This window comes from Macaca nemestrina, chromosome 7 (genome assembly GCF_043159975.1).
Source record: "Macaca nemestrina isolate mMacNem1 chromosome 7, mMacNem.hap1, whole genome shotgun sequence".
NCBI classification, from domain to species: Eukaryota; Metazoa; Chordata; class Mammalia; order Primates; family Cercopithecidae; genus Macaca; species Macaca nemestrina.
Window position 1 is genome coordinate 2,840,055 of NC_092131.1, and position 16,669 is coordinate 2,856,723.

At 52.8% G+C, this 16,669-nt stretch overlaps 1 long non-coding RNA gene across 1 annotated transcript in view; it reads left to right on the forward strand.

Annotated features, from left to right (window-relative positions):
• Positions 1-257: 257 nt before the first annotated feature.
• LOC105489838 (uncharacterized) overlaps positions 258-16,669 on the forward strand; it is a 29,260-nt gene continuing 12,848 nt past the window's right edge. Inside the window, exon 1 of the long non-coding RNA XR_003019884.2 lies at positions 258-342. This is a non-coding gene — a long non-coding RNA (uncharacterized lncRNA). The remainder of the gene's footprint in view (positions 343-16,669) is intronic.

Sequence of the window (16,669 nt, forward strand, 5' to 3'; positions counted from 1 at the left end):
CTGCCCCAGTGCTGGGCCTGATGGGCACCTAGGGAGGGCAGCTGGGCTGGGCCCACCCTCAGCCACTTCGCCCAGCAGTGCCATCACCCTGCTTACAGATGGACAAGCCCAGGGCCCGGGGCTGGCTTGGGCCCACAGAGTGGCTGCTGGGGCTAGGGCTGGGCCCATGCCTCCCTGACCTGGCTCCACCCAGCTCCTGGCATTTCCTTCCCCTTCTCCCCCAGGATGCCCAGCCCTCCCAGCGGGCCGGCTGGGGAATCTCATTACTCCCAACCTGCAGATGCAGAAACTGAAGCTGCAAGAGGGGAGTGGCTGGAGACTGGGAAGGAACCCAGTGGCAAGGTCGGAGTCTGCCCAGCTGGGTGGGGATGAGGCCTCTGCGCAGAGCTGTCGGGCGTCCTGGGGGAGAGGAGAGGGGCCACTGCTAGCAAACAGAGGGTGAACTGGGGCTGGGACCAACCGGACCTGTGAGCACTGGTGTCCCCGGCCAGGTCACCCTTAGGGCCTCCTGGCAGGAAGCCTCCCACCTGGGCTGGCCCGTCTGGTCCTGGGCACCTGCTCAGGCTCCACAGGAGGGGCTTCCCATGTCAGGGCAGGAGCCTTCAACTGGGGTCTGGGGTCTCTGACCACCCAAGCTCTACCATGTAGAGTGAAGGGACTTGACCCCTTTGAGCCTCAGTTTCTGCAGCTGTACCTAGGGCTGTGGGGAGGGGGATAGAAGGGAGAAGAAGGGGTGGGGGCACTGGCAGGTCTTGTTTTGGGGGTTGGGAAGGGGACTGTCAGGAGACCCCAGTTGCCGAGATGATGTGCGTGTGCACAATTGTGTGCCCACATCCCGAGGCACAGCTCCGGGATTACGGCCAGGCAAGAGTGGGGAGCCGACCCCCGTCGGCCACCCCCAGGGGCTTACAGAGCAGCTGGGACCCTCCTGGGCCAAGCCTACCGCAAAGGGAGCGAGGCAGAGAGAGGGAGCCGAGTGGGGGGAGTGGGAGGAGCCACCAGGGGCTCCCAGCCTGGAGGGTTCGTTTGTCCGAGAGAAGGAGCTGAAAGGATCTCTGGGGCTCCCAGGGGAGGCTCTGATAGAGGGAGGAGGAGGGCCGACCGGAGCTCAGAGCAGGACCTGGGGCCATGTTGGTGGGCTGCTGTCAGTGTCCTCAGAGATTCCCCGGTGGGTTGAGGCCTGGCTCTGTGGCATTCCGCATGGGCCAAGCCTCTTGCTTCTGGAAATTTCTCTTATTTTCCTACCTCCTTGTGTTTTCTGATGGGTCCTTTCTTGGGGTCCCACCTAGGCCTTCCCCTCCCCTTCGCTCAGCCCAGTCTCCTGGGCAGGGTGGCCACCCAGAAGCTAAGAAGCCCTGTGGTCACCTCTGTGTGTCCCTGAGATCTGGAACTGTAGCTCCGCCCACCTGCCTGCACTCCGCCCTCTGCTGTCGCGCGGGAAATTAGCTGCCTATGAGGGGTCCGCTGGGCTGGGGGCCGGGGAAGGTGGCTCGGCAGCCCGCAGCCCTGCGTTGTCCAGATGGATTGCAGGAGGGGTGCTCTGGGGAGCCCCCGGGCTCCACTGTAGGGGAGGGCAGGCTTCGTGCTGCTGTGTGGGGGCTGAGGCGGCAGCTGCGGTGCTGAGTCACGCTCCGGAAAATGAAGGAAGCAGAGTTTCCACCACCATCTGCCTCCTCCTTGGGAGGAGGAGGAAGGGGAGGAGGTGGAAAGAGGTGGAGTAAGGGAGCCGGGCGCAGAGCAGGGCTGCAGGCACAGGGGTGGGGGCATCCGGCAGGCCAGTGCCCTGCCTGTCCCAGACCGAATGGGGTGAGGGCAGGTGGTTCTTCCCGAAGCAGCTCTCGCCTCTTCATCAGGGAGGGGGGTGTTCAGTGATCCGCCTAGCAGAACCAGGCCACACCAGGGACTCCCTCCTCCCTGCCCCACCTCGGGGAACCAAGAACCTCCAGGGCTCTCCGGAGCTCAGCAGGCTCAGGTGCTAAGTCCCACTGCCCCTGCGTGTGGCCTGGCTGTCCCCAGTCCCCAGAGGCAGTGGGAACTTGACACAAAGTCCTCAGCCAGCCACAGCCTTCTGTCCCCCATAGCGTTAGGAACCTCCAGCCTGCTGGCCGCAGAGTCCAGGGCAGTGGTGGGGGGAGGGGGCTACTCTGAAGGGGGTATGGTAAGGCCCCGCCAGCTCTCCCTCTGGAAGGTGGCTGCTGCCTGTCAAACCCAGGGGTGCAGCCCCTTCTCTTGCCTCCAAAGGACAGGGGTGGATACCCGGGATGCCCCTATGTCTGGGCAGCCCCCCTTAGCTGCTCTGCCCTCCTGTCCTCCTGGAATGACATGTTTCTCCCGTCACGTGCAGATGTGGCAACCAACACCCAAGGCTGACGGTCCCCCCAGGTCCTCCCCGTGGGTCTCCCCAGTGGCAAAAACGGGAGCTGGGTAGGTCCATAGGTTTCAGCTCTAGTAACAGCAGACCCCAGCCTCAGCCCTCTCACCCCGCAGGCGGCCCTGGGCCAGGGATCCCTCTTTGCTTCCTAGGCATGTGATTTGCCCCTCTGGGCTTTCTGCTCTTCTACTAGAATGGGTGGTCCTGACACACGGAATCCAGCAGGAATCCTGGGCCGGTTCTGGCAGGGCAGTCCCCCGGCTGCTGTGTGTGGCTCTTCATAAGGACACAGGAGTCAGGAACCTTGTGGCCGCAAGGGCCAGAGACACAACCTAGTGAGGGCAAAAGAGGGAGGGAATTGATGGGCTGATGTCACAGGAGGCAGGGAAGGTGGCCAGGCCAGGCCAGCTGTCCCCACACCCCCCCCACAACACCTGCCTCTGACTCCACTTCGAGCTGATTGTGCTGTCCCCTCCCCTGGGCTGGGGCCACAATGGCTGCAGGTCCAGGCTGGCTGCTTCTTGCCCTGGGGCCCTGGGAGGAGGGACAACATTGTTTATGAGACGTCTACCCCTAGGAATAACCCTGGGAACACTGGGGCTCCCAGGCCCACCCTTAAACAGTCTCTGGGAGGAGGACTGGGGAGAGGGAGATGCTACGAATGGAAGACCCTTTCTAAAACACAAGGTTCAAAAAGCGGGGTGGTAGCTTCTAAGTGCGGGGTCTGCAGGTGCTTCGGACCTGCCTACCTGAGGCCCTTGCCCACAGGCCCTTGCCCACTGAGGCCCTTGCCCACAGTGGCCTTGCTGGAAGGGCACGGTGCTCATGGCCACCTGCCACACTTGTGTCAGACTGGACACAGGGCAGTGGAGGCCTCCGAAGGGCTGCTGGGGAGGTGTTGGCCAGCCTGGCCTGGCCATCAGGATGGTCAGGGTCCAAAGGCAACTCCTTGGTGCTGGGAGTGGAGAGGTCACTTTTGCGTGATGTCTGATTGGTGCTGGGAAGTCAAGGATCCTGGCAGGCAGGCAGGGCTTTGAAGTCTGCAGGCAAGTCACCCCCCACCACCCCAGCAAGGCACCCAGGTCAGGGACATATAACTTGTGTGGCAGCACATGGGGCTTCCTCTTGCTGGACATTCCCATTTTACAGATTCAGAATCTGAGCAGGAGAGTCCCAGAGGAGATAAGAGGTGTCAGAGCCGGGAGTTTTCCCATCAGCAGGCACTTCACTTACTCCCATCCTGGCCCCGTCATGGGGCACGTAAGGCTGCTTAGTGTTAAAACCTCTTACATAGTCCAAATCCCATTCATTCACCTACCCATCCAGGCATCCACCCATCTATCCACCAATCTGTCTACTCTTCCACCCACCCAGCCAACCTGCTCCATCCATCCATCCATCCATCCATCCATCCATCCATCCACTCATCCATCTGCTCACCCATCCACCGATCCACCCATCCATCACCTATTCACCCACCAACCCACCCACCCCCATTATCCATCTGTCCATCCATCCATCTATTCATCCATTCACCCACCACTATCCGTCCATCTAACCACCTACCCACACATCCACCCATCCAATCCATCCATCTATTCATCCATCCACCCATCCAGCCACCATCCATTCATCCACCCATTCACCCACCATCCATCTATCCCCCATCCACCCACCCCACATCTATTCAACATTAATTGAAAGCCTGCTATGTGCTGGGCACAGGATTGGCAGTGGTGGTACCAGGTAAGCAAGGGCACAGCATCACCCAAGTGGGTTGTAGCTTTAGTAAATAAAGATACAGGGCATGGAGGTAAATTTGAATTTCAGATAAACAATGAATACAGATTTAGGATAAGTATGTCTGATAAGGTTTGGATTTGTGTCCTTACTCAAATTTCATGTCAAATTGTAATCTGCAGCCTTGGAGGAGTGGCCTGGTGGGAAGTGACTGGATGATGGATGCGATTTCCCCTTTGCTGTTCTCCTGATAGTGAGTTCTCAGGAGATCTGGTTGTTTAAAAGTGGGTAGCACCTCCCCTTTGCTCTCTTCCTCCTGCTCCAACATGACTGTAAGTTTCCTGAGTCCTCCCCAGCTGTGCTTCTTGTATAGCCTGCAGAACCACGAGTCAATTAAACCTCTCTTCTTTATAAATTACTCAGTCTTGGCCGGGTGAGGTGGCTCAAACCTGTAATCCCAGCACTTTGGGAGGCTGAGATGGGCAGATCACGAGGTCAAGAGATGGAGACCATCCTGGCTAACATGGTGAAACTCCGTCTCTACTAAAAAAAATACAAAAAACTAGCTGGGTGTGGTGGCGGGCGCCTGTAGTCCCAGCTACTCAGGAGGCTGAGGCAGGAGAATGGCGTAAATCCGGGAGGCGGAGCTTGCAGTGAGCTGAGATCCAGCCACTGCACTCCAGCCTGGGCGACAGAGTGAGACTCGGTCTCAAAAAAAAAAAAAAAAAAAAAAAAAAAATTAAAAAATAAATAAATTACCCAGTCTCAGGTAGTTTTTTTTTGTTTTTTTTTTTTTTTTTTGAGATGGAGTTTAGCTCTTGTTGATCAGGCTGGAATGCAATGGTACAATCTTCTCTCACTGCAACCTCCGCCTCTCGGGTTTAAGCGATTCTTCTGTCTCAGCCTCTCCAGTAGCTGGGATTACAGGTATCTGCCACCATGCCTGGCTAATTTTTGTATTTTTAGTAGAGATGGGGTTTCATTATATTGGTCAGGCTGGTCTCGAAATCCTGACCTCAGGTGGTCTGCCCACCTTGGCCTCCCAAAGTGCTGGGATTACAGGTGCGAGCCACTGCACCCGGCCTCAGGTAGTTCTTTATAGCAATGTGAGAACGGGCTAATATAATGTCCTATGCAATATTTGGCACCAGCATGTCCCAAATATTGTAGGAGACACTCTTGTACTGAAATTTATTTGTTGTTTATCTGAAATTCAGATTGACCTGGGAGTTCTGTATTTTATCTGACAACCCCACCCCAAGGTGCTTGCTGTCAGGGGGTGAAATGATGCAGGTGGGAGATGCCTGGACGCATGCAGAGGGCTATAGGACAGGGCAGCTCTTCCTGCCTGCAGGAGTTGAGCAAACCTCTCTGGAGAGAGCTCCACCTGTGTGCTGGGCACCTTTTGTCTTCTCAAGAGCCTCCACACCTTGGCTGTGCCTTCAATGTATTCCATCCATCAGAGTCTTCCAATAGCACTGGATGAACTCAAGCCTCTGCTGATACTGTCCGTATTAGTCTGTCTTCATACTGCTATAAAGAACTGCCTGAGACTGGGTAATTTATAAAGGAAAGAGGCTTCATTGACTCACAGTTCCGCATGGCTGGGGAGGCCTCAGGAAACTTACAATCATCGGGGAAGGTGAAGGGGAAGCAAGTACCTTCTTTACAAGGTGGCGAGAGAGAGAGAGTGTAGGGGAAACTGCTGCTTTTAAACCATCAGATCTCATGAGAATTCACTATCAGGAGAACAGCCTGGGGGAAACCACTCCCTGATCCAGTCACCTTCCACCAGGTCCCTCCCTACACACATGGGGATTACCATTCGAGAGGATATTTGGGTGGGGACACAGAGCCAAGCCATGTCACTGTCTGCAGCACCAGGTCCAAGGCACCCATTCCTCATATGGGAGTCTCTGCGGACAGCAGGGCTTTCCAACCCATCACCTTCCTGCAGACAGCCCCCGTAGGGAGTCCTCCGCTGGCACAGCAGGCCAGGGTCTCCCCTGCTCCCCAGCCTGGCAACACCCTCAGGACAGGATGCTGACTCAGACCCTCTGAGTCTGCAGGGCGGGTGCAGCGGTCCCCCACTTCTGGCCCACTCCTCAGTTCCTCCAAGGCTTCAGCCCTCTGGCTCCTTCTTACCCTCCCATCATGCCTGTGGCAGCCCAGGGCAGTAGGCTCCTCATGAGGCTCCATCTGGGCATTTGCTCTCGCCTCTTTCTGCCAGACTATCACCTCCTGAAGGGAGGGCTGAGTCTCTTTGTTGTTTTCTCCCCTATTTACGTTTGGCAATAATAATAGCAGCTACTGTGTATTAAGGGCCTCGTGTGCTGTATAGCCACTTAGAAAAATAATCTAATTTAATCTTTCTAAAAAAACCCTATGCATTTGGTAATATTAGCATCTGCATTTTACAGTTGCCAAAACCAAGGCTCAGCAAGGGTGAGAAACTTGCTCCAGGTCACCCAGCTAGTGATGGAGCACAACAAAACAGCTTTATTAATTTGAAAAATGCTTGTTATTAAAACGCAAATGAATGCAAACACGTACAAAAAAGAGTCTCTAAAAGTCACTTTAAATCCAACCACTAAGAAATAACCCTCATTAAATTGCTAAACCTTGTTCCAGATGTCTTGCTTGGTACTTACGTAGAGAGACAGAGAAGAGGGCTGAAGAAGGGAAGAGTAGCTGAGAAGCGGAGTGCGATAAGATGATAGGCTTTATTTCAAAATAAAATATCAAATTGTATTTCATTTGGATTTAAATGGAAAGAGTTGCTGCATTTCAGATAAATATTTTACCACAACAAAAGATACTGGTTCCTTAATGATCTCCTTAGATTTAAAAAAATGACTATGGAAAACATTAAGTGGCTGGGTCATTATGTTTATGTAACCACATATTTTACAATTATCAAGGTCTACTGATTCTGTAGGGGAATGAGAAGCACCACTCAGGCTTCCTCCCACGTTCCCTCCTTCCTCTGCTTCCCAAATGTGCTGGTTAAATAAATGATTGTGTTTAGCTGACTTTTCACTGACATATAGTGGAGATATGGAAAGATACAGCCAGCCCAGCCTGGGCTGTCTTCACAAACTGAACACACTTCTCTAACTGACATCCAGACAGAATTAGACCATCCCCTCTACCCCCAGATCTCCCCATCAGCACCCCCAGGATAAGTGTATCTTTTTTTTTTTTTCAGACGGAGTTTCACTCTTGTTGCCCAGGCTGGAGTGCAATGGCACAATCTTGGCTCACTGCAACCTCCGCCTCCCAGGCTCAAGTGATTCTCCTGCCTCAGCCTCTTGAGTAGCTGGGATTACAGGCATGTGCCACCATGCCTGGTTAATTTTTGTATTTTGTGTTTATTTGTTTATTAATTAATTTATTTATTTATTGAGATCAGAGTCTTGCTCTGTCACCCAGGCTGGAGTGCAGTGGCATGATCTCGGCTCACTGAAACCTCCACCTTCTGGGTTCACGCCATTCTCCTGCCTCAGCCTCCTGAGTACCTGGGACTACAGAAGCCCGCCACCACGCCCGGCTAATTTTTTGTATTTTTTAGTAGAGATGGGGTTTCACTGTGTTAGCCAGGATGGTCTCCATCTCCTGACCTCGTGATCCACCCGCCTCGGCCTCCCAAAGTGCTGGGATTACAGGTGTGAGCCACTGCACCAGGCCTAATTTTTGTATTTTTAGTAGAGACGGGGTTTCACTATGTTGGCCAGACTGCTCTGCAACTCCTGACCTCAGGTGATCCACCCGCTTCGGCCTCCTAAAGTGCTGGGATTGCAGGTGTGAGCCACTGCGCCCGGCCAGATAACTACATCTTATTTGCCTCCTTCCTAAAAGGGGATTCCACAGTGTCTGTTTTCCTCCACTCAGCATACAGTCTGCAAGGTCGCCCTTGTTGCACGAGATTATACCTCAGTCATTGTCACTGCTGAGCGCCATTCCATGGGGTGAGCAGCCCCCACTCATCTATCCCTTCTACAACGAATGGGCGTTTGAGTGGCTTCTGGCTCTTGGCTTTTATGTGGCCATGAACGTGCTCACACAGTACATGTCTTTGGTGAACAGGTGCAAGCATTTCTGTAGGGTGAAACTTGGCAGCGGGTCCACCTGTGTTCATCTTTAATAGTTACTATCGGCCGGGCGTGGTGGCTCACGCCTGTAATCCCAGCACTTTGGGAGGCCGAGACGGGCGGATCACGAGGTCAGGAGATCGACACCATCCTGGCTAGCACGGTGAAACCCCATCTCTACTAAAAAATACAAAAAACTAGCCGGGCGAGGTGGCGGGCGCCTGTAGTCCCAGCTACTCGGGAGGCTGAGGCAGGAGAATGGCATAAACCTGGGAGGCGGAGCTTGCAGTGAGCTGAGATCCAGCCACTGCACTCCAGCCTGGGCAACAGAGCGAGACTCCGTCTCAAAAAAAAAAAAAAAAAAAAAAAAAAAAAAGTTACTATCCAGCACTTCTCTGTAGTGGTTCTATCGGCTTTCACGTGACGAGCAATGTGTGAGGGTTCTGGTTACTCCACAGCCTTGCTGATAACTGGAAGTGTTCACCTTGTTCGTATTGGCCAGTCTGTGGGTTGTGATATTACTTCGTGATTTAATTTGCATTTTCATGAGAGCCAAGGAAATTGGGGTATCTTCTTACATGCTTACTGACCGCTGGACTATCCTCTTTGGTGAAGTGTCTTCAAATCCTTTTGCTCACTTCCTGGGGAGTCGTCTATCCTTTTCTTATTGATTTGTAGGAGTTCTTTACATATGTTCTGGACATAAGTCTTTTGTACTTGGCTGTACACTTGTATTGCAGATATCCTCCACCTCCTTTGTTGTGGTTGTTATATGTGTGGTTTTACTTGTATTAAATTAAATTAAATTAAATTATTTAATTAATTTATTTTTTGAGACAGGGTCTCACTCTTTTGTCCAGGCTGCAGTGTAATGGCACAATCTCAGCTCACTGCAACCTCTGCCTCCTGGGTTCAAGTGATTCTTCTGCCTCAGCCTCCCCAGTAGCTGAGACCTAAGATTATAGGCGTGCGCCACCATGCCCAACTAATTTTTTGTATTTTTAGTAGAGATGGGGTTTCGCCACGTTGCCCAGGCTGGTCTCGAACTCCTGAGCTCAGGCGATCTGCCCACTTTGTCCTCCCAAAGTGCTAGGATTACAGGCATGAGCCGCCGCGTCTGGCCTACTTGTATTTTAAACTCTATAACATACTACGAGTATTGTTCTGAGCAGTCTATATTCAATTAAATTTACCCACGTATTTTACTTTTTCTGGTATTCTTCATTTTTTTCTACACGTTCATGTTTACATCTGCGATCATCTTCCTCTTGCCTAGATATATTTCCTTTAATATTCCGTTTACTGCAGATCTGTCAAAGATGAATTCTCCTGGCTTTTGTTTGTCTGAAAAGTCTTTATTTCACTTTCATCTCAGAAGGATATTTTTTCTGGGTGTAGAATTTTAGGTTGGCCATGTGTTTTCTTTCAGCACTTTAAGGATATATTCCCTTGTCTCCTGGCTCCCATCCGTTCTCGTTCTTGATTCTCGGTCACATTTGCCTGCTTCTTGATGTGTCTGTTGATTTAGGGTTGACCCTGTGCATTGTGAACACGACATAGTAGGGACGTGAGATTCTGTTATCTTCCTCTCCAGATTATTAACTGTTTTGGTTTCGTTTCATCAAGCAGTTAACCTGACTGAACTCAAACGGTAAACACTGCCTCCTCTGTGTGGCTGGCAGGTAAATCTCTCTTCGGTTATGTGAGTTGCTTGGGATCTGTCCTGTGTGCACATAGCTCAAGTTCTGCCAAAGATCTGAGCTGTTTTTGATGCAGTCTTTGGGGAATCCCTGTCTATGGCTCTCTCCTTTCTGGGATTTCCTCCTCACATTCCAGCTGCCATGGTCACCCCAAACTCTGTCCTCTGGTTCTTCGGATCATTCCGTTTTCCTGATTGTCAACACCCTACAGCCTCTGTCTGGTTTTGGTCACTCAGAATGCAGTGCATTTATATATATACACACATATATGTATATTTTATATATATGTATATATATACATACATATATATAGAGAGATGGAGTCTTGTTCTTGTCACCCAAGCTGGAGTGTAGTGGCACAATCTCGGCTCACTACAACCTCTGCCTCCCGGTTCAAGTGATTCTCCCGCCTCAGCCTCCCGAGTAGCTGAGATTACAGGTGCCCACCACCACGTCCAGCTAATTTTTGTATTTTTAATAGAGATGGGGTTTCACCATGTTGGCCAGGCTGGTCTCGAACTCCTGACCTCAGGTGATCCAACTGCCTCGGCTTCCCAAAGTGCTGGGATTACAGGCATGAGCCACTGCGCCCAGCCTAGTGAGTTTATATTATGGCGTTTATGTTTTGTCTGGCAATTACAGTTGTTATTTGCACAGGAGTTGTTCTAATTGGAGTCACCTGGCCTGTATTGGGAGAAAATCCTCAGGCAGTTAGGATGGACAGAGGGGCAGGTCCCTCAACCCAGCGGGGGATGGACCCAGGTGGACTGGTGTGTAGTTTGATGGCGTTCAGGCTTCCTCTGGTTTGCCCTGGTTTAGGGGATTGGTCTCTTCAGATTTCAGCTTGGGAGCCTGGCAGGTCTTGATCTCCCCGCTTTGAAAGGCTGTGGGAAGTGCAGGCCTGCCTCGCAGAGCTGCTCAGCTTGCTCCTGAGCCTCCTTCTGCAGCAGCATTGAGATCCTACAAGTGTCTTGGAGTGGTGCTGAGGGCCCCGCCGCGTGGTTGAGGCCCTGGACACTCCAATTTTGCCACTTTCCTCCCTGTGACCGTGAGAATCTTTGCTGGTTTCTTTTACCCCAGCTGCAGCTCTCTGCCTGGGCCAAGCTCAATCCTTAGCCCAGTGCCCGAGATCAGTAAATGTCCCCAGGTAAAAAGATGGCTGTGGGTCACCGGCTTATCTGACGATTCTCCATACTTTGGAATTTTAGTCTGCTAAGTCCTCGCAGCCTCCGCAGCTTTCCGGTGCCTTCGCAGTTAGGTTTTCACCGTGTGTCCGGCCTCCTCGGTTGATTCTCTGGAATTTTAGTCTGCTAAGTCCTCGCAGCCTCCGCAGCTCCCCGATGCCTTCGAAGTGAGGTTTTCACTGTGTGTCCGGCCTCCTCAGCTGTTGTCAGCAGTTGTGGTGGCCTTGCCTGTGGGACCCGTCTTTCCTATTTGAAAGCAGAAGTCCAGGTATTATTATTATTATTATTATTATTATTATTATTACTATTTTTGAGACAAAGTCTTGCTCTGTTGCCAGGCTGGAGTGCAGTGGCGTGATCCTGGCTCACTACAACCTCCACCTCCCAGGTTCAAGCAATTCTCCTGCCTCGGCCTCCCAGGTAGCTGGGACTACAGGCATGTGCCACCAAGCCCAGCTAATTTTTTTTTTTTTTTTTGTATTTCAGTAGAGACGAGGTTTCTCCGTGTTGGCCAGGCTGGTCTCGAACTCCTGACCTCAAGCAATCCACCCACCTCGGCCTCCCAAAGTGCTGGAATTACAGATGTGAGCTACAGCGCCTGGCCAGAAGTCCAGGTATTAGTTTTTTTTTCTTTTTTTTTTTGAGATGGAGTCTTGCTCTGTCGCCCAGGCTGGAGTGCAGTGGTGCGATCTCGGCTCACTGCAACCTCCACCTCCCGGGTTCACGCCATTCTCCTTCCTCAGCCTCCTGAGTAGCTGGGATTACAGGCACCTGCCACCATGCCCGGTTAATTTTTGTATTTTCAGTAGAGACAGGTTTCACGATTTTGGCCAGGCTGGTCTTGAACTCCTGACCTCAAATGATCCACCCACCTTGGCCTCCCAAAGTGATGGGATTACAGGCGTAAACCACCACCACAGGCCTGAGATACAGTCTACCCAGAGTAAAATGCATAGACCTAAAGTATATGAGTTTTGACAAATAAAGAGGTCAGTGGAACCCACACCCAGCACAAGCCTGGGGACACTGCCCCACCTCAGAGGGTCCTGGCCTTCTCTAGTCTACAGTGTATTGTGGGTAACACAAGTTAATCAGAGAAACGTGCTTTCTCAGCTGGCAGAGAGAAGTTGTGTATAGGCCTGGGCTCTCCGATTAGATCGTTCTCACCAGGGTACTCTGCAGCCAGGGGGTGCTGGGGAAGATGCCACATAGGTGCCCTCTACCCGGGCCTGGGGGAGGAGGGAGGCCCTGCTGCAGGGGAGCTGGGAGCCACTGTGGCCACCATGGAGGCTGCCACTCTCCCGGCTCCAGAGCCATCTCGTCGGGCGTGCTGATTGTGGGGACAAAAGGCCTTTGTACCCGGGACAACCTCAGCCCTGCTGTAGGGGTGGGAGGAGAGAACGGCCACATTCTGGGGTGGAGGGTGCGTCACCCGACACAAAGCCTTTCTTTCTGAGCTGCTAGTGCACGTTGGCCTGGCTGGGGACCCTACTGGGGCCTCTGTGGCCGCTGAGGGCAATTCCAACCAGCTTCATGGGCAGTGGCCGATGGGCCTGGGGACAACTCCTGCTCTGGGGCTAGAGAGAGGTGCTCAGTCTCAGGAAGAGGGGTAGGGGCGGTGCGTGGGACTCAGCCACCCTCTGCGGCTGAGGCCTGCCACCAGCCCAGTGCCAGCCCTCGGGGACGGTGCCACACCAGGGCCTGCGGAGTGGTGGTGGAGCTCTCTGGTGGTGGAGCGTTGTCCACATCCTTCTCCTCTTCCTTCCCTGGTCTACACCTGCCTTTCCCTGGTCTACACCTGCCCAAGGTGTGGAAAAGCCCAGGCCCTCTCTACAGCCTGCAGACAGCGCCAGGCCGGGGGAGGGTGCAGTTTGAGGACAGGAGGGTCAGCCTCGGGATGTTTCCACCTGGAACTGGGACCTGTGGGCCACCAGAGAACCTAAAAGCAAACATGTCTGGCCAGCGATGGGATTAACTCAGAGTGCGGAATCAAAACACTTCCTGTTAGTGTGAGCTCACTCAGTGATTTAGGCGAATGAACACGGTCTTCCCGAGCTGGGAGAGTTTGTCCCTCCCCGCCCTGGGGTCCCTCCTGGATCTTCCTGCCTTGATAGCTCCGCAAAAAATGATAACAGCCCAGGAAGGTTGTGAAGGGTGTGTGTGTGTGTCTGTGTGTATTTGTGTGTGTGTTTTTGTGTGTGTCTGTGTGTTTGTGTGTCTGTGTGTGTGTTTGTGTGTTTGCATCTGTGTTTGTGTGTCCATGCGTTTGTGTTTGTGTGTGTCTATGTGTGTCTGTGTGTGTTTGTGTGTCTGTGTGTGTGTGTTTATGTGTGTTTGCATCTGTGTGTGTGTGTCTGTGTGTGTGTGTCTGTGTGTTTGTGTGTGTTTGCATCTGTGTGTATGTGTGTCTGTGTGTTTGTGTGTGTTTGCATCTGTGTGTATGTGTGTGTCTGTATGTGTGTCTGTGTGTGTGTTTGTGTGTGTTTGCATCTGTGTATGTGTGTGTTTGTGTGTGTGTTTGCATCTGTGTGTATGTGTGTCTGTGTCTGTGTGTGTGTCTGTGTTTGTGTACATCTGTGTATATTTGTGTCTGTGTGTGTTTGTGTTTGTGTCAGTGTGTGTGTGTGTGTATGTGTATTGGGAGGGCAGTGGTCCCAGCTCCTCGGGGGCATCAGGCTCTGTAGCAGGGCCCACCATCTCAGCGGGAGGGTGCAATGGCCTCACCCACACTGTCCAGGCAGGTCTCTTGGGACCCCTTTTAGCCAGCACAGGTGGCTTCTCCCTAGGCTAAGACATTATCCGTCATGGTGGTGTTTCAGATGGCAGCACGGGGAGTGGAGATTTTGGGGCCACAGTCTTTCCCGGCCCAAGGTGCCCCAGGGCCTGCCCTGGGATGCGGGTTCCTGCCAGAAGTGCCTTTTGCTGCCTGGAATCAATCACGCGGAATGTGGGCTCTTCCCCGGTCATCCTGGGGAGCCCCAGTCGGGAGGTGAAGATGGGTTTAGGGGATCATAAAAAGGAAAAACCAAACCAGATCCCAATAGAAATCCCCTGGGGAGTTGGGGTCATCTTGAACCAAGGGGAGGGAGGAGGGGGCTGCAGCTGGGGTGGGGAGTAGTGAGAGGGAAAGAGGGTGAAGCCTGCTCACAGGAGTTGCCCGTGGCCCAGGCTTTGGGTGATGGGCACACAGATGCCTGCAGGTGGAGGCCCAGGCTTTGGGTGATGGGCACACAGGTGCCTGCAGGTGGAGGCCCAGGCTTTGGGTGATGGGCACACAGATGCCTGCAGGTGGAGGCCCAGGCTTTGGGTGATGGGCACACAGATGCCTGCAGGTGGAGGCCCAGGCTTTGGGTGATGGGCACACAGATGCCTGCAGGTGGAGGCCCAGGCTTTGGGTGATGGGCACACAGGTGCCAGCAGGTGGAGGCCCAGGCTTTGGGTGATGGGCACACAGATGCCTGCAGGTGGAGGCCCAGGCTTTGGGTGATGGGCACACAGGTGCCAGCAGGTGGAGGCCCAGGCTTTGGGTGGTAGGCACACAGATGCCAGCAGGTGGAGGCCCAGGCTTTGGGTGGTGGGCACACAGGTGCCAGTAGGTGGAGGCCCAGGTTTTGGGTGGTGGGCACATAGATGCCTGCAGGTGGAAGCCGAGCAGGGAGGAGGTTCTCATCAGCTCACCCGCCCTCCTCCAAGCCCCAGGCTGGCCTGGACTATGTAGGGAGCCTTTGGGGTCAAAAGCACACCCACCCCCGATTACCTTCTCCAAGGGCATGGACACCTGTAGGAAGGGAGGGAGATCAAATACCTTGGTTCAGATTACAGTTTTTTGTTTTGTTTTTGTTTTTTTGTTTTTTCTAAAAATCAGAAAATGGTGAAGATGTAATCACCACACTCAGGTGTAAACTCTGTAGCTGGGTTTCTAAACTAGAACCACTGGTCATGGGATTCAGGTGTCCCTGAACTTAGATGGAAAAACGTTGCATCTTTATTTTCACCAACCTTTAGCCGAAAGTGAGTGTTCCTCAATAGAGAATGTGGCCAAAGGACCTGGCAGTCTCCACAGAACCTGGGACTCCACTGTCAGCAAAGTCCTGTGTATTTTCCCATCGTGTTTCAGTTGCTTTGGCGTCTTGAAGCCTCATTTTTGTTCCTTCTTCAACACTGTTGGTCATGAGAGCTGCAGCTAGATCTGAATCAGTAGGGTTTTTTATCTGTTGCCCAGGCTGGAGTGCAGTGGCACAATCTCGGCTCACTGCAACCTCCACCTCCCTGGTTCAAGCGATTCTCCTGCCTCAACCTCCTGAGTAGCTGGGATTATAGGCGAGTGCCACCACACCCAGCTGATTTCTGTAGTTTTAGTAGAGATGGGGGTCTTACCATGTTGGCCAGCCTGGTCTTGAACCCCTGACCTCAGGTGATCCACCCACCTCGGCCTCCCAAAGTACTGGAATTACAGTCGTGAGCCACCGTGCCCGGCCTGAATCAGTAGATTAACAAGAAATCCAATAACAATTACTTTATTATTTTGGTGACCGCATTTCAATATAGTTGGTGTATTAGTTGGTTCTCACGCTACTATAAAGATACTACCAGAGACTGGCTAATTTATAAACAAAGGACGTTTTATTTATTTATTGAGACATAGTCTTGTTTTGTCACTCAGGCTGGAGTGCAGTGGTGCAATCTCGTCTCACTGCAACCTCCACCTCCTGGTTTCAAGTGATTCTCCTGCCTCAGCCTCCCAAGTAACTGGGATCACAGGTGCGTGCCACCATGCCTGGCTAATTTTTGTATTTTTAGTAGAGACAGGGTTTCACCATGTTGGCCAGGCTGGTCTTGAACTCCTGACCTCAAGTGATCCACCCACTTCAGTCTCCCAAAGTGCTGGTATTACAGGTGTGAGCCAACTCGCCCAGCCCACAAAGAAGCTTTAATTGACTCACAGTTATGCATGGCTGGGGAGGCCTCGGGAAACTTACAATCATGGTGGAAGGGAAGTAGGCACCTTCTTCACAAGGTGGCAGGAGAAAGAAGTGCAAGCAGGGGAAATGCCAGCTGAAGCCTGGGTCCAGGTGATTCCTGAGGCCAAGAGGTCCCATGCCTGCCGCCTACTCGCTGGGACTCAGGGAAGTTGGTGGTGCAGTGTGGTCTGAGTCTGAAGGCCTGAGAGCTGGAGGGCTGATGGCATTAGTCTCAGTGTCAGGGCCAGAGAAGGTGAGATGAGTGTCCCAGCTCAAGCAGCATGGCAGGAAGAGTGGGGCAAATTCACCTTTCTCTGCTTTCTGCGCTATTCAGGTCCTCAGCAGATTGGGTGACGCCACTGTAAAGCAGGTGGGCCTGCTTTACAGCGCCCACTGATTCAAATACTAATCTCATCCGGAACACGCTCGGACATCCCCAGAAGTAACCAACCAGCACCCCACGGCCAGGGGAGCTGACACATAAAGTCAACCATCACACTGCCTACATGGAGAGGGAGCCCACAGGAGCTGGTGCTGCTGTCTCGACTCTGACCCTCGGCAGTGGGTCGTTCTAGCCCCTGCCCCTATTTGTCTGTAGCTCCCACCCAACAGTAAGGAACCT